Here is a 25,880-nt window from a genome sequence, read left to right as displayed (position 1 = left end):
TATACCAGCCCAGATATACCAGATCAGCTCCCATCCAATATCAAGGGAGGGCTGGGGACATACAGAAAGGGTTGCATCTGCATTCAGGTACTTCCATTTGCAATATGTTCTGATACTGCAAGGCAAGAGGAGAAGTGCACTGTCGTGCTGAACAAAAAACCTGACCAAAAGGTTGATAGATTGGTGGCTGCTGGGAATGTAAAGAAGTGTCTACTCTTCACTGTGATGGTGGCTGCATGGTAGGTGAACCCATCTTTTATTAAAATCAGATTTAATCTGAATTTAAAATGTGTATGTGAACATTTCTATTAAATTTGCCAAAGCATGGAACACAGAGTTTAGACTTAATATTTTATGCTAGCTTCATGCTTCCTCTTTCAGGGCAAAGAGTATGGCATCAATGTTTGTCAGAAAGTTTTGTCTGAACTTTAGCATTCCCTGAGTTCCAAACCATGCTGCAGTGCATATTTTGGTGTTTCATGTGAGTTTATAATTGTAGAAAACAGTAATGTTTCTGTGCTTGCATTAATGTTCTCTTGCTTATCAATATTTCATTAATATTTTCAGTGAATATAGGAAGAATTCAGAAGATGTCACCTTAGATTACAATCAGCTGATTACAGTGGGTTTTTTTCAGGAAGATGAAGATAAAAGGAAGATGCCTTGGGTTTAACATGTAAGCTACCACTCACATAATTGTGAGAAGGTGCATGGTTCTATATCATCACTGGTTGTATATCATGACAACCTAGCCCTTCTTATTACAGAATCACAGAATGGCCGGGGTTGGAAGGTGTCTCTGGAAATCATCTTGTCCACCTTGCCCCCAACTCCAATTCAGGGAATATTTTTACTGAGCAAGGAGTATTTCACTTGAAAATAAAACATTTATGCTTTTGAAACCTTTGAACTTGTATTATTCTTGACAGAGTGACCTTTGCAAATAATAAATTGAAAGTAATTAGACTAATTTTTTCCTGCTGAAATACACACGACTTTTTAAAAATCTTTGTCTAGCTTAGAAACTTCTTTAATATTTGAGGTTTCCATGAACAGCCCCTTGCAAACAGCTTCTTTTCTTCAGCTGTGAATCCCAAGCTGTATGCAAAGCCGAGGCTATAGCCCACAGTTTGCATTAAGTAGCATTTGATTAGGTGGTAATAACATTAATTGACACCCAGAATCAGTTGGCTGTAGGTGATCTGAAGCGATAATGCACTGGAGCTAAACGTTCTGTTTTAAGTCAAAATGCCTCCTCAGCCTGGGGGAAGATGCAGGTGTTTGGGATAAGAGTGTTTTGTAAATGAAAAACTTGAACACTGAGATTCCACTTCATTACTCTTCTACTGTTCTTTAATGTAAAATGATTCCTCTATTGCCACTTTTCTTCTATGTTTTATAAGTATTAGAAAATTAAGCAGTAAGTACTTAAGATAAAATATGACCAAAATAAATTAAAAAAAAAAAAAAAAAAATCAAAGCAAAGAAGAATGAAGATACTGAATATCTGGAAATAATTTAGAAAAATTTCTTATTCAAAACAGTGTATCTATTATTAAAAAACTCTTGCTATAAATGGTTAGTTCTTGATTTCTTGCTTGGCTTTGTTACAATGAAACCCTCAAAATATTCGCCTTCCTGTAAAGTTTGTTTCTGCTTTGTGGATTCAGGTCTTCACAGAGATAGAATACGTGTTCGCAGCTGGCAAAGCAAATGTTCTAGTGAATGATAATTGTTCCCCAATTGCCACAAATCCTTTCATAAAATATAGACCTCACTGTGTTTTTTAGGGACCTTTCTTGCATTTAATTAACAACTGAACCATTGCTGAATTGTTTTTGATACAATCAGGAATAAAGCTTTTCAAAGATTCTACTTGGCAATGCTAACTGAGGGAATCAGTGCTCTGGTAATTTTGTGCTCCCGGGAAAAGCAAAAACAACAAATACCTATAAAATAAGTATAAGCATATATATATGTAGGCATGTCGTTTTAGATACAATTTGTCTTTGTTGACAAATTACAGGTGTACATTTCATGTTCTATTGTACTCTTTGATAAGGACTCCCTTGTCCTGTAATTTTCTGATCCCAAGACCACAAGGAAATGGGAAGTGATATGTTTATCAGTGTGTGTGTGGTAACAGAACCAGAGCAACCCTGGCAAGACCAGGAAGGTCTTCTGCTACTGGAGACCACCAAGTTTTGTCCCTGCTCCAGGAGCCTGGCTTCAGGCAGAGAACAGTATTGGGATGGCCAGGCAGTAAACCAAGGGGCATACCTGTAATGCCTCTGACCAGCTTGTGCATAAGAGTAGAGTTTACAACTTGTTTTGCTGTAAGGACTGATGCTTCCAGTATGGGGTAGAGGTAAGTTTTATGTTCTATGTGAATAAACACAGTCCTCCTTTTTAAAACTCATATCCTACATTTATCTATCTTCTAAATGACTGATTCTTGTGGATAATTCATAACAAGCCTTTGGTGTCCTTTGTTGTATCCAAGAACAATACATATATATTTTTATTTTTAAATAACAAGAAAGAGCAAACACATATAGTGAGTACAGCTGTGTGCTGAAGAAAACGGTATCTAAACATGTAGATCAGTATTTCAGATCCCATGCTATTTAAATGTCCTTGACATTTCTGCGGGTAAATCACTTGTATAAAATGTGCAAGAGAAATGTGTCACATAAACACAACAAAGATCCGATTCTTTTCTTGCAGACTATTATATAGCTTACATAGCTTGTGATTCCCAAACAAAGGGATTTTGTCAGATAGGGAACTATATGCATTGCTGCAGGCATGAGAAAGGAGAGCTGTATTTGGAAAGTATTACAATTGTAATGGGAGTAGATTACGAAGCAGATAATTATGGTACAGATACAGGATCTTCCTTTCCCACTGGGATTCATTCTCACTCTGTTGGTGTAACTTATAGCCCCAAGGAACAGCTTTTTTAGTTTCAAGTCTCTCCTTTCTAATCTCTCAGTCTTTTAGTGTTTCATTGCACTAGTTGCAAAGGTTCAAGGAGGTCACTCCAGAAGGTATTCTCTCCAAGGGATTAAATTGACTCAGAGGAACAAAGTAATTTGGAAGACTTTTTGCAGAAGCCTTCTTCTACCGTCAGACGATAAAAACTGTCCTCTTCCACTGCTGCAAGGCCATTTCTGAGGTGCTTCACTCTTCTGATTTGTATCATTCTGCCTTCAGGAAGATCAAAAACGAGTATGTAAACCTAAACAGACTTCATAGTCAAACTAAATCTTAACAATGGAAGCAGTATATACTGTATGTCTAAATGTATGTGCTTGGAAGATTACTCTGAATGTTGAAATTCGTTATTTGTATTTTTATTGATTATTATAACATTTTTACTCATTGAATTATATTTATCTTCTGAAGTATCTTTTGGTATTAAAATATATATATATATATTTTGGATAGGGAAGAAAACTTACTGATGCCTTTTTAAAGTCGTTCCAGAAGAATGACATAGATTAGAGGTTTAGTGTGAGTTTTATTTCTGAAGCACTCTGAAAGGGTTTTGAACATAATTATTCAGAAAGATGTAAAAAAAAGGAATATGAACATTCCAAGAAGGGAAATTAATCCTAAATTTCAAATCACTAGGCTGAACGGTCAACTATAGAAACAATAAACAAGAAACACGTGTTAGTATGCTCTTTATCTGATACAAAATGCTGTTAACTGAGTTTCTGATCTGTAAATAGAAACCCGCCAATTTGTATTCTAAGCACATGTATAAGGACAAGAGAGGACTTGTAAGTGGAACAAAGAATCACCTTGAAGTGCTTCAAAGTTATCCAGAGTCATCAAAACAGCAACTGAAAGTACCATCAAAGCAGTAAGCATCATAGCCTCCATATAGCAATATGTAAATAATTAGAGGAGAGCCATCTGTAATGCATTAAGAACAAGAGACTTCTGGATATTGATCTATTAATGCCTACATATATTAATGTATTAAATGTGCTGAGATATACAATGATGTGCTTTCTACCAAAGTAAAGCAGAAATAATTGTTAAAGCATTTTTAGTTATGTTATTTTCTGTGTGTATTCCGGGTTTTGTCTTGATTACTTATACTAAATTTAGCCTTTATTGGTTATATTTGTGTGAAATCTCTTTCATTAGCACACTCGATATAGATAATAAAAGGCTTTTATCTGGTCGTTCAAATCATTCTAGTCCAATGTACATGCATATTATGCATCCAATTAATGTATTTCAATGTAGAGTAAAAAATTTGGAAAAGTTTTATAATTGCTGAGGTTGCTAGAAGAAAGAATGTATATATTCATGAAGTGAGCCCTGTAGTTTGATGTTTTGCATAATACAAGCCCTAGAACATCACCAAAAGGCAGCTCTGCTTGGAGAAAAATGCTGACTTCATTGTTTAATAGAAAAATAGAGAATATTATTGATTTCATAGTAAAATTACATATGCTGGCTTATTTAAGATGGAACCATGTTTAATTCATATCTATTTCTATTTATTTTGCAGAAAGTTACATGCAGTCTAATATTACTGAAAAAATAGTACTACAGAGTCGGGTTTGCAACTTGTGTGGTAAGGATGAGCAATGTTTAAATGCGCACTCAGTAGCTTCATATGCATACTTTGTGTTTGATGATTAGCAGATAGCTGTACTTAGTAGATAACTTTCACTGAATCCTCAGATAACATTTTTCTCCAGCAATACTAGTTGATTTTTTGAAACACTGTTGTAAAAGTTTGTGTACTTGATTTCTTTGACCTACATCTCACTTTTCTTTATGAAAGTATGATTAAAAACAATTTTGATAATATTAGATCTTGGAAAGCTCCAATAGGTTAGAAACTGGAAAGGGCAGCCTTTGTTCCAGTGCTTCCATGGATGGTGATGAGGAAGGAAGACAGAGGGACAGGAAGAGAAACAAGTATCAGTAGCATGACGTCATATGTGAGAAAAATGGTATGCAAGAGAAATTAGGCAGCAACAAATTTATTCAGGGAGACTTCAACATCATCGTGGAGCAAATCATGTGCTGGGTCCCAACTCGTATTATGGGATCTTAACCACAAGGCTAATCTGTTCCAAATTAATAACACTATTCTGAAATTATAATTTCACTTGGCTTCATTTCCTGTTGTGCTGGCTGGTAGTTTTTAGTATATGTGGTATCTTACCTCCAATTTTTTATTAATTGGTTGATTAGCCACCAGTCTGCTGAACAACAGGGAACTTTGTATTTGATCAAGCTGAGGTGAAAATTGAGTCCAATACAAGTCATTTGAGTGCAGCTGAGCTGGAGATTCAAGGTGTTAAGTACTTTCTGAAGACTGTTCTTATGAATCAGGCTAGTATAGGCATATACAACTGTGTAATATGAATTAGTGTACTTACACATATTCTATATTTTAGCACAGCTGAACAAAGGAGGTGCAGTAAAACACTAAATGACTCTGTCAACATCTTTCTTCCCTAATGGCAATGGGACGAAAATATCTATATTTTACTTATAGTGTAGCCAGACTTGTTTCTTTTGTCATTTTTGTTTCTGTTTTTCTTTGCACATTCCTCTATGGTGAATATGAAAATAGAGAATTGACCTAACATGGGGTATTTGGTTTTTTGTTATTCTTTTTCTCTCCAGCAACTGTTGGAATCATAGAAACATAGAATCACCAAGGTTGGAAAAGACCTCCAAGATCTAGTCCATGGTTGTCCAACCTTTTGGCTTGCCTGAGCCACACAGAGCGAAGAGGAGTTGCCATAAGGTCACATACAAAATATATAATAATGTCCAGGCTGGATGTGGCTTTGGGCAGCCTATTCTACTGGTTGGAGACTCTGTCTGTGGCAGGGGATTGAAACTAGATGATCTTTGAGGTCCTTTTCAACCCAGACCATTCTAAGATTCTGTGTATATAAGTAGCAACACTTATTTTTATGTATTTTTATTAAAATATAAAAAGCAGGCACCAACAAAAACATACAGCTAGTGCAATGTTTGCCCTTGTTTTTGTGAAACTAATGCATCAAGCTGGTTTGATAGCAGTGGTTGCCATTCCTATTGAGTTCTCCAGGTGTTTGTCAGAGATTTTTGATGAAATATTACTTTTCCTGTGCTTCATCCTTGACAATAATTGTTCACAAATGTATGTACTGTCAGAAAGTGGTGACACGAGTAAGTCATGACTGTGAAGTAAAGGATAATTTTCACTGGTAATATAGAGATTAGGAAAGACATTACCAAATTTTTCTTTGAGTTGAATGTTTGATTGCAACTCTATATATTCCACGTGAAAATTTGCAAGTATTGCAAGTATGTCAACAGAAAATAGAGCCACAAAGAAACAAAAAATGATTTTTTTTTAATTTTAAAGCCTATTCTCAAATTTCTTTATCAAAATGTAAAGCATAGCTTTTTTTTTCACAGTCAAAACAACTGTGTTCAGACAGTGTATTGAAGTACATGAAATTATTTGACGTAACTTGAGCTTTCCATAATTTTAGTTACATTTGAAATGCTGTTGTTGTCTGAAACATAGCATGGATAAGGTGATTTGCAACTTAAAGGCATGTGTTTAACTCGTTGAAATGAGCAGTCAAATCCACCCATTTTTAATCTTTAGGTTCTGGCACAAATTTTCCTTTTGATTCCATAAAGGATTTGATTTCAGTTTGGAAAGTCTTTTTAGCATTTTGACCCAGCTTAGCCACCTTTCTTCAGAAAAGTAAATGATGACCCCATAATCAGCATCCGTGCTTTTAATACTGGGGATGATTCAGTCCCTTTCACATCTTTGATGATGACTTGCGTGACATTATCCATTTTTAAAGCTTTTGCACATAAATTTTCTTGATGTCTGATGCAGTGATATTTCATTAAATGTGAGTTACTGGTGGTAATTGCATCATCTTCTACTGATTTTATAGATCCTTCCTTTTTACCAGCCTTCACCAGGGCACCATAAGTAGCTATGCCAGATACATTGACAAAGGTTAAAGAAAATCACTTTAATGTATTTTTCTACTGCTTCATACAAATCAAGAGATTCAGTTGTGTCTTTCAATGGCACCAAAGAAGCCATTTCTTCAGTGACATTATATTTGTTATCAATACCTCCAATGGAAATGGCGAATTGAGCCATATCTGTAGCATCACTACTTTCATCTCTCGCCAAAGCTTAAAATTTAAAATTAGCAGCTTTACTCTCCAAATTTATTAAATAGATTTTTTTATTTCTTCAATTCATCTGGCAATAGTCTGCTGGATTTTTTTTTAATCAGAACACTGTATGTCTGTTGTGTTTTCCATACGTTGCTTAACAAACTCACCATCCGAAAATGGTTTTGATTTCTTTTTTTTTGCAGTCAGATTTGCTGTCATGTAACTAGCTTGCTTTTATAACAGAGTACATTTCAGTTTTAGCTTTTCAAAAAATATTTTGTTGAGGCGGCAGCCGGTTTTCAGTTCCACTATTTTGTCTTTACGAAGCATTCCTTGATATGCATTGAATTTGGCAGCGTCTTTCTGCATATAATGTCTTTTCAAATTGTAATCGTTGAGACGTGACATGATTTCCTTGCAAATGAGACATAGATCCATATTACTTGGCAGCACTGCACTGCACCCTACCCATGTCCCAGGTCTGGGTTGTGCTGCTCTGCGTGATCTAGTCCAACTACACACTTACCACCAGAATTTCTCAACTAAACCATGCCCCTTAGTACAATATCTAAACACTGTATTGCTACTCTCCTCTCTCCAGCAGCCAAAATAGCATTAAGGATATCTTGCTAGGAAAGAAATCTACAAATGCCTGTTCTGTTCCCTAAGGAAATGTTTTTGGAAAGATTTTTCTTTGTATGTAGTAGAGCAAAGCTCTGGCTAGTGTTGAAAAGAGCTTCTGATGGTTTGTCTCCTTTTATGATTTTAACCCTCTAAAGTGCCCTTTTACCACGTGAAAATTTACTGCATAGAAAAGGAACACAGATTCTGCAACTGTAAAACACAGATTTTACAATGTTATGGAATCAAAATACTTAAGCACAAAAGCTTCTTGTTTTTCTAACATTATAGGAGTAAGAAAGGTCCATAAATTTGCAAAAACGAGTCATTAGCTTAAATGTCGTGTGTGCTGTACTTGTCATGCAATTTAAATTCTGATTTACAGGCTTAAAATGTTATCAGTTGAGCTAGAGTATTATGTAATATCTGAAGTAACTGTTCATTGTACATTATTTAGAAGCATTATTCTTAAATAAAAACAAATCATACTCAAGTTTTTTTTTTTTTTTTTTTTTTTTTTTTTTTTTGTTAAATTTATAAAGGGGAGCAAAGTGACAACAAATCATCTGCGGCTTGCAAAAATGATTTGTAACTATAAATGGGAAGGGAGGAAAAAGATTATAGGGGGTGAGAGGTTAACATTGCACAGAGCAGATTGGCTGTGCTTTATTCTGGAGCAAATTTGTCCAAATAAATTATAAATGTGGTAGCTCAATAATAAATGCGGAGCAGGAGGGCGCAAGCAATAAAATTAGGTGAATGCATTGAGTGCTCAGTTTTTTAGTTAAGTGGGTGGTGTAATGCAGTAATAGAAATCTGTTACCTACATACCCTGTTTTAATGAGCAGTGCTTCATTATATTGCTGTAGTGAATGTTTCTCATTTTCAAGAAGAGCGTATTGTTGTGTATATATCTATATGGAAAAAAGATACACTCTCTAAACTGCAAAGCTGTCAACATGCCATTCTTTATATATACATACAGACACACAAAAGCATATACAGTCTATGTATGTATATAAAGCATAAAATGATTAAAATGTTCCTGAACCCATATATACGATTTCATTTTTGTAATATTCATTTTGTCCTGTTGAAGAGAAATGCTGCTTAATTTGAATGAGACTGTGAATTTTGCAAAATGAGAATGTAATGGCATTTTACTTAAACTTATGGCATCTCTGTTCATATTGTGTGGTTCAGGAAGAGTTTCTTCATAATTAAAGTGTCAAAAAACACATTTGTATCAAGAATGATGAAATTCATTTAAGATGATTTGCCAGAGAATAATAACTTCAAACCTTTTCCCTTCAAACACAACTGTTTACGGCTTACTCATCAGTTGTCCAGGGTCCTCTTATTTCCTTCTCATGCTACTCATGGAAATGAACCTTTCTTTTACAGTATTTCCTTTATTTTCACGTGCTTTGATATGTACACTTTATGGATCATTTATTTGACACTGTTTTATTGGTGTTTTATTTGAATATTGGCCAATATTTTTTTTTTTTTTAATTTTGTTCCACTGCATCAGTAAGTTTCCAGTTCAAAGTGCATAATTTGTGGAAGTCCAGATTTTTGCAGTAACCTAGAGACTTTTGAGAATCCAAGCTCCAGAATCTGAATTTGTCCGTAAGTAGAGCCTGACCACGTAATACTCAGCTTATTAGTTCACTGTTGAACACAGCATGGTACCTCTGGCCTTGATTCAGCAGACTTTAATACATGAATAAGTGGTCTGCTGAATCAGGGCCAGACAAGTGCAACGCCCATAGAGGGCAAGGTGAGTGAAAGAAAATACCGCTCACCCACTCAGGTTTGATTTCTTCTTCTCAATAGAGGTGCAAATCTGAAATAAATCAGGAGTGTGATGTGCTTGCAGAAACAATGTCAAGAAAGAAAATAAACCAAAAAAGTCTTATCTAAAGTAATCTTAAGTTGTGCATTTGGGACAATAGTGCTTGTTCTATCAGATGGAACAGATTAGCTCAATCTTGTCTGTTTTAATTGTTTATTTGTCGATTGATTGATTACTCACTGGGGTTGTTTATAATAAGGGTGGGATTTGCTGCATCTTAATGGCTATCTGAAAACTGTCTGGAATGAGCTTCTTTAAGTGGAAGGAGACAGGCTCTCTCTGGGACCTGATTTATCCCATCCTGGGGGACACGTGTTGAATTACCCCCAGAGGTGCTGCTGTGTAGAAGGAGATTGGAGTACTGTCTCATTAGAGAGAGGTTAGGTGAAATGAAAATGATGCTACCTGACCAAGTATAATAATCACTTATTACACAGGTGCCAGTCTTGCTTCTTGCCCAGCGGAATTAAGACATGAAATGAAGGAAAGAAATGAAATTTTTTTTACCCTTTTTGTACCCTTGTGTCTGCACGAAGCAGGTGTCTGAATGCTAGCCAAATAGCCAGTCTTTAGATGCAGTTCAATTTCTGAATAACTGCTGTAGGAAAAGCTCTCTCTGTTCCTCACTTAGACCTAGTTTTCAGTTATCTAATGACTTTCTGTTAATGTGACCCAGCATTTCTTTCCTCTTAGCTATCTGCTCCATTCAGTTTTTTTCCTTTCTTGTTTACCACTGTCATCAATACTCACCAGGCACCTAATCCTGCAAAGTGTCGAGTTCTGTCTGGGAGGTATGATCTGTTCTCTTTGCCCAGCTATCAGGAGTCAGGCTGTCCTGTTTCTCACAAGATTTGACTGGATAAGAGACAGGTAACCATAAACAGCATTGTAGCTGGTTTTAGAATTGTATCCCAGCAAAGGTCAAGTATAACGGCACAGTGAAAATAAAGCATTTTGAGTCATTTATTCCTTTAAAAATGTTTGTACCATCCATGCAGCTGAAAAACCATAATGCTTTCATTAAAAGTCACATCTGTGGTGAATTAAAACAGGAGCCTTTTCCAGCCAAAGAGTATTTGTCAGGTTGAAAGTTTTTCTCTTAGCTCCCGAAGCTTTTTTCCAAAATCCAGGGGCTAAGACAGAGAGCAGACCTTGTCACGAGCTGGTACTGAGGTTTAAGTACATTCCTGCTACGTTATTCACCATCTGGCTCCAATTTGGAGGTACATCTCCCTTGTGCTCACTTTATTAACCTACATATGACTGGCTCTTTTGTTTAATGTGGAAATGAAAAAATAGATGGTGGGCCCAAGAAAAGTAGTCTAAAAATGTCTTTTTCCAGATTTTCTACTCCTTGTGGCAAAATAACCACTTTCATGGAAAATGTGGTGGATAAAAAAAAATATATCTTTTAAAAGTTATATTTTCAGGGTTGGCATTTTTAAATTTACGTAAAAAGGCTAAAGCAAGTGTGAAATCTTAGTTCTTTCCCTGTTCCTCCTTTTTTTTTTTTTTTTTTTTTTTTTTTTTTTGAGACCAACAAAACAACTTCTACCCAAATTCAAAGATGGAAATGTATCACATCCATGACAGTCACCTAGGATGGCCAAAATTGATACTTCCCTTGAGAGTATGCCTTGAACATAAGCCCAGCCAGCAGCTGTGTATTTGTCAGCTACCTCCTGGATGTATTCTTCAATGAGAAGCCATCACATAAGCTACTTTTGGTTCATCCATCTAATAGATATGGGACCTGGTAAGGAGTGAAAGGACTTGAACAAAGAACTCAAGTTATTTTGTAAATGTCTGTAGGAAATGAATGTAAGTGTTGGTTGTTGGATTTGTATGTTTAGGATAAAAGACTCTGTCTTTTCTGCTGTTCACAGGCCAGTTCACATAGAGAAATTTTTTATTTCAGAAGAAGTGGAAAACTTCAACCATCTTCAGTTTCATTACTTCAAGAACATGGAGAACAAGCAACTATCAGGATGGCAACCATGAGCTGATAACCCAATGGAGCTGGGCTTCCGTGTCACTCCTAACCATCTTCATTCTTCTTTTATTTAAATGTAAGAGCAGAAAGGTATTGAGAAGTTACTAGGAAGAAAAGTGTGGACACAAGTGACAGGAAAAATTGCAGCTGGACAATAAGAGTAAGCTGTTGTTTATACCACTGTGGTGCCCAGATGTCTCTGGTATTATTCAAGACTCCTTGTGCTAAACTTTGTATGACTGGGGAAGAAAGTCTTTGCCCTCAAGGATCTTAGTCTATTTTTGGGAGGTAAAATAAATAATCTTCCACAATTATTAAGGCTTTTAATGCCTACCATACATAATGTATGTGTATAAAATACATCTCTATCTGTACATATATACACATACAAAAAAAAATATCTGAGTGCTTCTGTAGCTATTTAAAAAACATGGGTAAGCAAAGAGACCAGTTTTTATTTTAGAAACACTGGCATTTTTCACCCTAACATTGCACATCACTGATGTCAAAGTCTTTCCCACTCAAGAAAGATGCTCTCACATTTTTCCAATAAGGACTTTTATCTCAGGAGGAAAGTTGTGCCAGGGTTTACTCCCTTTTTTTGGCTGAGTTGCTTCATGAGGGAAATGTTTTCTTTGAATAAGATATTTGGATGTATTACAAACAGTGTAAACAGCTTCCCTCCATGGTGGAGAAGGGGGAGGAAAATATCTCAACTCTTTACATGAGAAGTGGCAGATTTTCTGGATGTTTAGCAGTGCCTTGCCGGATCGTATATCCCAGGGAAAAATTCTGGCTCTACAGAAACCCATAGCAAATCTTCTGCCAGCTCCCACGAAGCTGAGCAGATGCAGGACCCCTCAGTGCTCCTGCTCATTGCTCTGGAGTAAGGTCTGTGGGGGGTTTTCCCCAGAGCATGCATTGTGCTGGGTCTCCCAGGCCTCTTTCCCTACACTGCAGAATCTTATTCCCTTATATATTTTTATAGACATAAATTTAAGGAAAATATCCAAAAGGTGAATTTTGATTTTGGTGTTCCCTCAGGGTTGATTGCTTAACCTTCCCCATCTTGCAATTATTTAAAAGGAGAGGAAGATGGAGATAAATGAGAGAGAGAGGGCTATTTTGCCAAGCAAAACAAAACAAAAAAAAACATTGAAAAAGAATTTCTGACACAGTCCAAACTGCCTCTGCAATTCTGTGCTTTCCTCTATCCTGTCAAGTTTCACTGTCCCTTATGGATGAGGAGCAGGGGAGGAGACTTTGTCGGTGTTTTTCCCAATAGGTATTTTTGGAGTAGTGGGAGCAACTGATATTGAAGAACACTTTGATATTTCCGGTTTTCAGCTATTGAATGTTTCTGAATTTCACTGTCAGGTGCAAACAGTAAAGTTACTGAAGGGATTTCATTATTGCCAGGATATAATATTATTCAGAGCCCAGTGTCCCTGGAGGATGCCTCTAGGCTCATTCATGGTTCCTCCTAATTAACAGAAAAGAAGGCTGCAGTGATATTTCCCCCTACCTGAATTTCACAAGCTAGAAAACTAAAGAGAAGTAGCTTGAGTTAAACACTCTGACTCCTCTTAGCTATTGGAAGAGGAAATTTGTATGCTGAAAAGCTGTTAATTTGATGTTCATCTTATGCTAGCCTTTACCAGTTTATTTTCATTCACAGTAGATTTGACCTTTTGAGCATCTTGACTCAGGAAGAAGTCATTATTCCTTCAACAAGTAAATTATTCTGGCTACGGCAATCTTTCTCTCCATGCCTCTTATCAGAGGTGATGGATGTGCCCTGATGTGGTCTCTCTAGAGCAGGAGCTGATGTCCCTATGGCTGACTTGGGGTCCTGGGCCATGGGCAGGACAGGGTTTGCCTCAAGGGTGAGCAGGACAGGCAGGGCTGGTGTGGCCCCAGGGCACTGACAGTGTCATGCAGAAAGTGGAATCCATGTGCTTGAACCCTAACTTCCCTTCAGGCGGAGATATTGGTTTGAGTCTCTCTCCTCTATCAAGTCACTGGCTTCAAGGCAGAACTTCAGATATTTGAGACATTTGGTTGTTGGTTAAAACTGATTGAAATCAGTTAGATTAAAATTTATTTGGCAGAAAAGGTGGATATGTGCTTCTGGGATGGAAGTTAAATTCCCTCCTGAATTGCTGATAGTTTTTTAACCGTGCTTGAGGCTTGAGACTTGAATATGACTGCAAAGGCATTTGGTTTTCAAAATAATATGTTTTCCCTGAATCACCAAGTCCAACCCACATGGAAATGCAACAATGCATCCTTGAGCTTTGTAGTTTTCCTGAACAGCATCTTCTAAAAATGGAACTGGCTGTTTTCAAATCTGCAGGACAGTTGCTTTCCATGATCAGGCCTACATTTCCAGACAGCATTCAGGATGCAAAGTGATGTTCCCTGTGTGTTTCTGTATTTGCAGGTTGTATTTTACTACTGGCTTTCTCATAAGAATGCTTTGACCTCCATTTAGGCTTTGTCATGATGAATTTTTATCTCCGATTACCACATAACTAAGAATTTCCAGTAGCATGGCTAGAAAAAAAAGAAAAAACAAGTGACATCCAAATAGCAATAATGATAAAATAACTCGTTCTTACAAGGCTGTAATCTCAAACCAAATCACTTTGACCATAGTCATGGCAAACTGCTGTCTGAAAACGACTGCCCTATTCATCTGTTAATATTGTTAGAAAGAGAGCTACAACTGTACCTATCAGTGTAACTAAATTAGAGAAGGTTCACATAAGGCAGGCACACATAAAAATGTACTTATGAAACAGATGTATCCCTCAACAGGAAAATGACAGCAATTCTGATAAAATGCTTTTATTATTTACTTTCAACAAGTATCTATGGCTGCAGCTTGACTGTTGTTGAATCATTTCAATAATCTTGTTAGAGGCCTGGCAATAAAAGGAAAAGCACTTCAGCGGAGTGAAATGGCGCAGCTCCTGACAAGTTCAGTGGCATGTCAGTGATATGGTGGTATTTTTTTAAGCTGTCGAAACACACAGCAGCATTGTTTGTGTAAGTGGGAATTGCTTTGAAGCAGAACACATCTTTTCTGTGGGAGGCAGCAGCTGGTTAAGTCCTGCCAGTAGGCACTGTGGGTTGCATGGTGCTGATGGTACATGAGATGGATGGCCCAGCCAAGGCAAGCCCAGGTCTGCTGGGGCAGGGGTTGCACTCATATCTTATTGGGATAAACATGGTAGTGCAAAAGATTACCCTTGGAAATTAAAAAGGAATTTTGTCCTTAATCTGAGCAAGCATGGCTATTTCTGGACCTCTGCTTGTTAGGTTCTGTAATGCTTTCAGTCCATTTTTAAGCTCCTCTCCAAAGTTAGTGCCCAGAGAGTCATTTATGTCAGACCTAAAGTTTTTTTTTATCATAGAATCATAGAAAATCCCAAGTTGGAAGGGACTCCCAAGAATCAATGAGTCCAACTCCTGTCAGACCTAAAACTTTTGATTGGTAATTGAGGGCATTGTGAGAATGGATTCATAAGGAAATTTGTAGTTAACATTTCTGTATACAATGTCTTCTCAGGTTTTCTTAGGTTTTGTAAGAACTGTGAGATGATAACTAACAATATGCACAGAATATTATAGTTGGCAAGTACAGGGGTATCTTTTGCTATCTATAGAAATGTAGAAAAATAGTGACTTGAATATGGCCACAGAGGATGTTTCTGGCAAGCATATCTTTAGTGTATTTAATTTTAATCTGCTACAATGTATCATTGCTTCTACTTCAGAATGTGGAGCACTTTATTTTTATTTGTCCTCAAATTTCCAGGAATATCCATATCTGAGCAGGGATTGAAGCTCTGAGTGTTACAGAACAAGGGCTGAAATTGTCAATAACATTAAACTCTGGACAGTGCATATGAAATATGTTGTGCACTACAAAAGTTAATACAGCACAACTGTCATGATTCTTTTGGTAACTGCTCCAAGTGAATGCAAAAATTTGTTCTTTAGCAGAAGATGTTAAACTCTAATTATGAAGCATTAAGATTTCTGTAGCAACAGAACTACAGAAGTTTTACTGTATATGATATATGTAGAATATATATATGTAGGTTGCTCTGAAAGTAATGCCACTTATTTATTTCCATGGAAACTACAACAGATGCAAAAAGCACAATGACACTATCTCATAGAGCAAATTCTCAGCTATAAAATATTATTTTTCAACACAGTCGTTACCATTAGCTATGCATTTTTTCCATCCATGCACACCTGCATGCTGCGCTCATAAAATCTACGCCAGCAGAGCGTAGACCCACTGCCACTGTCACCACTGTTGAAACATGCCACTCACTGCCTCACATCCACTGTTGGGTGTCTGTAAACATTCAGTAAATATTGATAAATACCAATGGATGCCATTTTTTTCTGCCTGGAGGAATTTGACAATGTGTCTTTGCTTGATTCACGTTTCCATGTCAGACACCATTTTGTCAGACTGCTCCTCTGCTGCCATCTGTCACATGGCAACAACATGTAGTGGAATCTCAGTAGGAAAGTTCAACTTCTACTACCATCCCACCAACATCTGCCTCTGACAACATGGGACGTCATAAGATACAAGACATCATCTTCAGAGCAGCCCTCGTATGTTTTTCCATATAGTAAAAGATTTACTCAAATATTTTTAAATGTTCAGTGTAAGAAAATTAAATCTGTGCCTGAACTCTTGAACTTTTTAATCTTTACCACATTTTCAGGATCTTTCAGTGTAATTAGCTACTTAACATTTACTTTTAATAATTGTTTTACATTTATAATATTTTCTATTTTATTTTCATATCTTTTTACATATATTTCTTCTTACAGTTTTTGTTTTTGTTTTTGGTTTGGTTTGTTTTTTTTTTTGACCCTTACGGGCCATCTAGTCCTCTTCAATGAACAAGGGCACCTACAAGTCAATCAGGTTGTTCAGGGCCCCATCCAGCCTGATCTAGAATGTATCCAGGGACGGGGAATCCACCATCTCACTGGGCAAATTGTTCCACTGCCTAGCCACTCTTAGTGTAAAAAATGTCTTCCTTACATCCAATCAAAATCTCCCCTCGTTTAGTTTGAATTCATTTCCCCTTGCTCTATTACAACAGACCCTACTAAAGAGTGTGAGCCCTTCTGTCTCATAGCCTACCTTTAGATACTGAAAGGCTACTATTTCAGTTTAGAATTCATAAGTTTCTGAATTTTTCTCCCATTGCTCTGAAACATGCTGTAATTAGATTCTGCCTGAAGGAGAATAATTATTCTGAACATTAGAAATAAATCCACTGCTTCTTTTCTTTCTACTTTATTTTGATTTGACACACTGGGGAGTCAAAAAGAACCTCATATGTTAACAATGTAGAATTTTAACCAACACTATTCCAAGAAACAAGATAAAAAGGTTGAATTTTGAACTCTGGTTTTCAACAAAGACCACATACTTGGAAAGCTTGGGAAGAAGTTAACCATCACAAACATCTCAGGCAGTTGACTAATATCTTCCCAAGGATGCTGATGAGTTTCTGCCAAAATATTTCAGGCAGCAAATGAAATTGCTTCAGTTTTGGAGCTACCATTGCCTGGTTGCCCTGGTCAGCCTGAGAGCCACAAGGGGTGGCTAGAATGGGGAGGTTATAAATAGTCTCTACAGAACAGACATGACACCTACAGTGAAAAGATAGGGTTAGAAGAAAGGTGGGAGACAGGAAATTGAGGATTTTGCAGGAAAAGTTGCTTTTTCTTTAGGGAATTTCCTTCAGCAGGTGCCTCCCTGGTCATGACACAGCTTAACTGAAGTGTCCATTGAGACCTCTGTTTCCAAAGCACATGTGAAGTTCATCTTCAGTTTTACCTGATAGTTCCAAACACTGTGAGTGCTATAAAGATGTTTTCTTATAGTGACATGAAAATTGATTTCTGGTCAAACCAAATACTCAGGAATGCCTATCCAAAGGCCATAAATAGAAAAGCTGATATTGTATCAGTGAAGGCTGGCAAGCGTGGGGAAAAGAGGTTTATTCATTCTGCCTAGAAGAGCTATGTAAACAAAAACAAAACAGTCTTTCAGGAGAGGACATGAAGAACTGGCAAGAAAACAAAAGTGTAACGGAGAAGATTTCTAGGCCACCCAGCTGCCTAATTACTGGCAGCATCTCTGGATTTTTACAGCATGCCTCTCTAACAGTCTTTTGGAAAACAAAATGCCATATTGTTGCAAAATAGTTACAAATTTAAAGTATTCTGCACCCTGTAGAATTCAGTTTTTACCTACAGTGGGATTTTTAAAAGATTTGTACTGTAGATTGAAGTAAATAGAGAAACTTAACTGCTTTTTGTAGTAAATCAAAATTTAATTTGCCAAGATGAGGGAATTGAATGTCTAGTTTCATTTTCCAGCTTGATCTGGAGGACAGTGTTGGCATTATTCACCATTTCCTTGGGACAGTAAGGAAACTGCTGGATTCGTACAGCCTTACACTTACAGTGTCCAGACTGTGCTGTTGTGGAAGCACTCTCAATAACTTTTTATATCTGATTCTTTAATGACATTATTAAGACTTGATTGACTAGAGCTCAGAATGTTTTTGAGCTTTGTTAACGCACTCTTGCAAGATGAAATTCCAGCATTTAAAAAAAAAAAAAAGAAAGAAAGAAAAAAAAGGCCTGTAGAGGAAACAAATAAGTCTTATTCCATTTCCTGAAACTGGCCTTGCTTGCTTGTGGATAGAAAAGACCTTTGCTTGTTTTAATAATGCATTCCTAATCATAAACAGCTGTATAAGATAATGCAGATGTATGTAATTATAAAACTATTTAAGTTTTCTAGGATTGAATCTTTGCAGTCTTTCTGGGTTCAGAAAACAATGTTGTAAATATATATTTTTTATTTCCAGATCTGAACAAAAATCCCCCATCATTTTATTTTTCTTCAAGTTGCTGCTCTCCCATAATGCATCATTGATGCTGTTAATACTTTTTCTATGTATTAAACCTTGTTATCACAGTATTACTGAGGGAGTAATTGCAATCCATTTAGCAGAAGAAAAAAAAAAAAGAAAAAAAAAAAAGATGAGAGTTACTTACTGCTGTTTCTGCTGTCTCTAGTGACTAGCATTAATTAACTCTGGTTTCATCTGCACTATAAAAATGAGCAGTTTTTAAATGGTTGTGAAGTAATCTCGAGGCTCTACTATATTTGTAAAATGTATTTCCATTTTTAATCCATGCAACCATCCGGCAGTTTGGACATCTTGCAGATCACTCCAGGTAATATAAAAGTCATCTCAGGTATGTTATGTGTAATTCTGTTTACCAGAAAGTATCAGTATCTAAAGCTTCAAACACAGGAGAATCAAATGACTCCAGATAGGGGTGGTTTAATTTGTCTTCTCTTACTATTTGCACATTTAAGCCTGTTTCCAGCAGCACCTTCTGCCCTGGAGGAGTTTTTCCTCAGAGCCCACTTCCACCCTAAACAAAGCTGTCTCAAGTGTTTTCTCCTCTGTCTCATTGTTGTCCATTCCTACACAAGGGGATCAACAAAGCCTTGGAATCCATGAAAATTAGATTACTGAGGGGATCTGCATATTTCTGTGGTTTTGGGCTCTGCTCTTCCTGCCTTGAGGTGTTCAAGGCCAGGTAGGATGAAGCCCTGGGCAACCTGGTTTAGTTCCAGATCTGGAGGCTGGTGATCCTGCCTGCGGCAGAGGGGCTGGAACTTGATAATCCTTTGGGTCCCTTCCAACTCAAGCCATTCTATGATTTTATGACTCCTTCAGTCATTACCTGTTTTACCCAAGTACACTGCTTGCCTTCTCCCAAAAATCTGAACACCAGGTCAGTAGTTACACATCACCCTTAGCAATGCTTAACCCAAAATTCGTATTGGTTTCTCTGATCACTGGCAGGTAAGATCACATTTATTATTGCTCATAAAGCAGTATTTAAATCTTTTTATGTGCATAGTGACTGTAAATGAGGGTTTGCAAAATCATTGTCATGTGGTCCCCTTCCAATGCAACACAGCCAGCTCAGCACAGGAAAAAAAAACTCTTATAAAGAAGGAAAGAAGAATCTAGTTATATTGATGCAAAGCATCCTAGCACAGAGTGCATTCTTCTACTGTGAAGTCTCCTGTTAAAAACAATTTTTAGACACAAATGACAAAAACAAACCACTAGCAATATGCACTCTGGTGAGTGTCCTAACAAACTCCAAATTGAGCTCTGTCTGGCAAGTTCCACTGTTCCCAGAGGATAAGAAAGATTTCAGTATAAAATTTCAGCAGGAAAGTTTGGTATGTTGGCTGATGATACTCTGGTTGTTTTTTTGTTTGCTTGTTTGTTTGGTTTTTTTTGTCTGATATTGCTTAAATATATTACTCCAGTAAGGAAGTGGCAGGACAGTTGCTGCATATTTCTGAGAAGATGTTCTGAACTCATTGCCTCAGGTGACTAAAAATACCATTTTATTCTGCATGCAAGTACTGATTATTTATTCTCACCGACTCCAGTTACAAATGAAAACTCTGTGGTGGACACTAGATAACATATCCTAAGGTGATCCTTAGCATTTAGCCTATTAATCTAAGACCTCACCCAGCTCAGTTGTGATGGATGCATCTTTGCTGCCCAGACTTCTCATGTGTTTTTTTCACTAGATTGAATATGAATAAGTGTATGGTGACATACACCAAATCTGGGTGCTACACTGTGACGTGGGCTGCTCGAACCTTTGCAATGCTACAAGGGTAGCTTTCAGTTATTTTAAACCTTTGATATGTAATAGAGAAAAATTCTTGCTGGACTATAAGTAATATTGGTTTGTTAATTGCTACTTGTGTTAAATCTTTGGTATAAGCGGATTGCTTACAAAGAGTGGGTAGCTGTATTCTGTCTCATTTAAAAACAGAAACCAGAAAATGTTACATTGTTGCCTAACAGATCTTGTATTATCTTGGATTGTTATGACATTTCCACACGTAGTACAACATAATGGCAAGAGAAAGTGAAAAAGCATTCTGGCCTGTGAGAATGTTGATGTAAATAGATAATGAAGATTTCCATTGTATACCATGATAATAGCCTTGGAATAGAAACAGATCTTTACACGATAGCAGCTTTGATTTATATATTTACTTGGATTTATATAGGCATTCATCGTGATTCTCTACTCCGGCACAAATAATTACATATAAATTCCTCATGCCAAGATATCAGAGCCATTATCTGCAGCAAGGTCTTTTTCAATTGTCTAACCAATTTAGCCACTGAATAGGATAAAACTTCTTTCACGCTAAACCTCCTCACTATCCAAGACCTTTTGAAATGCTGAATTTTGGACTTCTTTTAAAACAAGTGAAGGGATGAGTTCATTCAAGCTCATTGCATCATAAGTGCTCAGTCTTTTCAAGCATGAACAACTGAGGCTTGGCTTTGTGGCAGTCTTGCTACAGCAGTATGACACTAGGAGAGAGCTACTTTCAATTGGACTCTAGTTGTAGTCTACTTATTAACATTTTTAGCCCATACAAGCCAACTACCAACACAGTCTGTCAGTCAGTGTGAGGTCTGGTTGCAGCATCAGCCTCATCGTGGAGATTCCATGGCTTAGACAAGTATGGTGAGAGACAAACACACTTTTTTCCAGTAGGATATCAAGAACTGATGTGATCCTCTGGTCTCAGACATACAAGAGCAGTACTGCAAGTATCTCTGACTCCTGGCATTTCTGCATCTCTCACCTGCTATCTATGAGTGAATCATACAGACTGACTCCTAGAAGCCTCCTGTGGTGCAAAATGACCTGAGATATACATCAGGGTTACCTCTGAGAGTTTAGAACTGCAATGTAGACAAATTTGCTGAAGGCTGGAAGGTATGATATAGATGGAGTTTTGTATTAAGGGAGCTGTAATGTTAAACCTATATGTCAAAGGAGAAACAGTCTGCTATCACTTGAAGTCAGAGGGTCTTGACAGCAAGTTAAATCTCCACAGGGAATAAAAAGATCAAAATAATTTGAATTGGGAACCCTCCCCCTCCCTGAACAGTTACAAACTGAAATAGTTTAAGGCTTAATAGAGCAATAACAATGTTTTACATTGCCTTCAAAACAAAAAGCAATCTGATACAACCTGAGAAACTCTGCTCTAAGTGTATTTCTTGGTGGTGACAGCAAATGGGCGTGTGGGTATTCTGCTCCCAGAATGGGACTTTCAAATTCAGTAAGAGTTACCACTGTCCCACAAAAAGAAATTGTGTGTAATGTAGAAAAGAAGAAATGAAAAGCTTTTCCCCCAGCCATTTTAAAATTATTTCTTCTGAAGCATTCTCTTCTGCTACGTTCACCTTGACCACTGGACTGAAAGTCCCTTATTTGAAAAATTTTGATTAGCAGCCAAGAGAAAGGCATTATAACAGCTCTCAGGTGCATCGGACTTTAGAGAATTTGTAGCTGGACTATGTATTTCCATAAACACTTATACATTAGATTGAGCAGAGAAAGACAAGAAGAAAAGAAAAACTGGTGCTTTAAGACATCTTCTTAGGTAACTTGACACTGGACATCCAAAAAATAAGGTGATTCAGGAAAATGGCATGAAAAAGGGAGGAATAGAAGGCAATAGCTGGTGATAAAGATACTCAGGAGCCAAAGCTCTTGGCAATGTCCATCAGGAGCTTGACAGTGCCAAGATACCATGTGCTCTGAACTTGATGGACACCTCTAATCTCCTGCACCACAAAGAAAAAAGCAAATAGTTTCACTATGAACTGCGAGGTCAGATTTACTACATCATTACTGGAGATTCTTTAATTGCATAGCTTAATAAAAATGCAGAAAGTAAAAGGAATTAGAAAGAACAAACTCTTATATACTCAAAAGTGATAAGTATATATATATGAGTATATATATTATATACTCATAAGTGAAAAGTATATATATTTTCAGCCCTTATAAGCAGTCCTTATATTATGCATGTTAATATGTATCTTTGAGTGATATTAAAAATAGCATTCTGATCATATGACAAACCAGTTGCTATAGTAACTACATTTTTTTTTGCCATAGAACAGCAAAGTAATAATGTGTAAAATGTGTAAATTATCAGTGTGTAAAAGCAACTGGTGTATCTTCACTCTGCTATTCTGCTTTAAAATGAATCTTTCTATGAATATACATATCTCATTCATGTATTCTTATGACACTCCTGTGGCTGGCTCCATCTCTTCCATTGGCTACCCTTGTGCTTAAGTGAGACGTGACATTTCAGCCAAAAGAAAGGAGCAGAAGCAGCAGAGATAATGGCCTCAACCCAAAGTAGAAAGGGTTGCACTGATTTCAGTGGACTTTGCCTCAGGGCTTATGCAAACAAAGGTGATTTATGAAGGATAGCATAAAAAGGCAGAGCTCACTCATTTTTGTGTGCTTGTTACTACATTCTCTTGCTGAAATCTGAAGAGATGTTGCATTTGACATTGGGGAAGATCAAGCAGTAACATATTGGAGATTTCCATAGCAGCCTGAGAATCTGTGAATGTGGAACCAATTTTCCAGACCTCATTTCCCATCACCCCAAATTCCAAGCTTCTAGATTTACATGCCTGTCAGATGTGATTGGGTTGTTTGTTTGTTTGTTTCCATTGAAATTTCTTACGGTAGATAAGTGTGACTAAAATTTAAGAGTGGATGAAATACATGGATTGAAGTCCTGGTGTACCTGAAATCACCAGCAAAACTGATGGTATTGCACTTTTTCTGTTTAGTGTTGCACTAAAGAGAGCAGTGACCTGCTGGCCTGCAGGAGGTTTTAACCCCCCAAAAAGTAACAGAGATATTTAGGGTAGGCTCCAGAGAGAACAACAATGTTCATAGCAGTGCTGGCTGCAGATCAGACCTATTCCCATCTAGGGGGAATTATACAGTTAACCAGCACATCATCTGACTCACTCTCTTTAATTATATTAGGTGATGTGATATTTTGTTTTACTAGGCTTTCTCATTTTGCTACAGTCCTCATTTTAAAACAAGTTAGTTGAGTCATTCCTAATTTTAAAGTTTCTAGGTATTGTGTTTTCCTAGTTGCAACCACAACGTAGATGTAATTATAATCTGCCTTGTAACAGCACCTGCCTAAGTGGAACAGATATTTACTAAAACTCCAGGAGGGGCTCCAGATTGAAAGAGACAGCTGTGTCTCTAAACTCATTGGTATCTGAATACTAAAACTTCAGTCCAGATTTACTGTAGCTGCACTTCATGATACAGCCCACACACTGTTCTGCACAATACAAAGGCTTTTTGCTCAAATAAGCCAAAAAACATTACTGCAGCAAATACAAATTCCAGAATTTATTTAAGTTGTTATCAAGATCTTCTGCCTTTCCTTGGAACATTTGAAAGGCAAAATCATTGTTGCCTTAAATTCATCTGCAAACATGCATTCTGGGACATTATGATACCAGTTCAGCCTGTAACTTGTTGGATCAAAGCTTTTTATAGTCATTTTCTGAAATCTACATATGGAAACCAGCAGGGTTGGTATCAAACTTGGTATGTACAGAACAGTTTTGTTACCAATTCTGTATGACACCAAACTAACATTTTTCCATTACCTGTGGGATTTCTGCAGTGGGATTTTTTCATTCAGCTCTGTCACTGAATGCTGGATTTTAGACTCTACATCATGAAATTGTGACGTAAGAATTCTGTGGAGATTCCCTTTCTTTCTGGTAGGAAATGTCAGCTTTTGGCATATATATATCAGAAATTGGTTGGTTGGAAGCGATGCTTTGGTACCTGCTGCTTTCTTTTTGTGCTCTTCATTCAGCAGCTTAATGGACTGTCATGATGCACTGTAGAGGTAGCAAAAGCTATTGAGGTGGCCAAGGATCCAGAAAATGCGGGGCTCCAAAATGCTGAGTGCCAAACAGCTTGATTCACACATCCATTACTCTTGATCATGTACTGCTGCCCTAAGATACATGCCTGTATTTTTATACACACTGTTATTAAGGCAATTGCAGTGGTAGAGACGCCAGCCCAAACAAGATTGGAAGCATGAGGTGTCTGACTTACAGTCCTTGTAGTGTATTGCAGAGGCATTTCCAAAAAGTACACCACTAGTTTCAGTTTTAAGAAAAAGCCTTGAGATGAGGAGATTATGTTCACCTGCACAGTCTTCCCTTTGACATCCGAGATCTCTAGGTGGAAATCCAGGGTTTTAAAACAAAGGAAAACCCTTTTTTCTCCCTTGATTATCCAAACTACAATAGCCTCAAAATAGAGGAAAAGCTTACAGGAAATATTTTATGAGAAGTAAAGCAGGCAAAATAATGATGAATAATCATAAAAATAAATATTCTACAAATGATTTGTGGTAGGAAATTTTTAGGAAATGTAAACTCTGCAAATTAGTGACTGGGTGGTTTATTGTTCAAGTTCCCACATATACTTCATTTCCTCAGATAATCATTTTTATCTGACAAGAAAGAGTTAAATATATTTCTTTGCACTTTTTAAAGCCAAATAGTAAAGTATGTCCTGCTGTATGTCTTCCTACACTTCCTTGATATTGAAGCTGTAGCCTTTGTTAGCAAGTCACCTTAAACTTGATGAGTCATCTTGTGGAGTCAGAATTGAGTTATTTGAAACACTTGTCTTTCTAGCAGTGTGATATTTACTGATGGTTATGAAATAAAGGTGATGATTAGGAGCTGGTCAGGATTTTCTGACAACATAATTGAAATCAATTAGTTGACCTTGAAGTTATGGTAAGAACCAATTTCTTGGGTTCAGTCTGAGATTCCTTAGCAAAACAAAGACGTTGTTGGCTACTCTTAAGTCATCTCCTTCCCTCTTGCAGTTGTGTCCATTTTAAAATCAGGGCTTGCAGCTCAGCAGTTAAGGATTTCCCACTCCACTGGAAGTACACCAGGATTTTTTTTCTTCCCCTTTGCTGTTTCTTCTTCAAAGCTGCTAATTTTCAGTCATCATAGATTCACACCGGTACAAAGGGGATCTTTTTTAATGGAGGAAATTCTTTCTGAGTTTGGAAGATTACTGCATGCCCAGCTGTGATCTGAAGGTATAACCATCCATATCAGCGTTTTCAGGTAGGAGATATTTTCCTTTCAAATGGGGAGCAGACAGCTCCCAGATGCACCCATTTGGTTATGAAATCCAACA

The sequence above is a fragment of the Lagopus leucura genome, unplaced genomic scaffold (assembly GCF_019238085.1).
Source record: "Lagopus leucura isolate 7727_CA_CO unplaced genomic scaffold, USGS_WTPT01 Super-Scaffold_100002, whole genome shotgun sequence".
Lineage (NCBI taxonomy): Eukaryota > Metazoa > Chordata > Aves > Galliformes > Phasianidae > Lagopus > Lagopus leucura.
The sequence above is the reverse complement of the archived record's forward strand: the minus strand, read 5'-3'. Positions refer to the sequence as shown.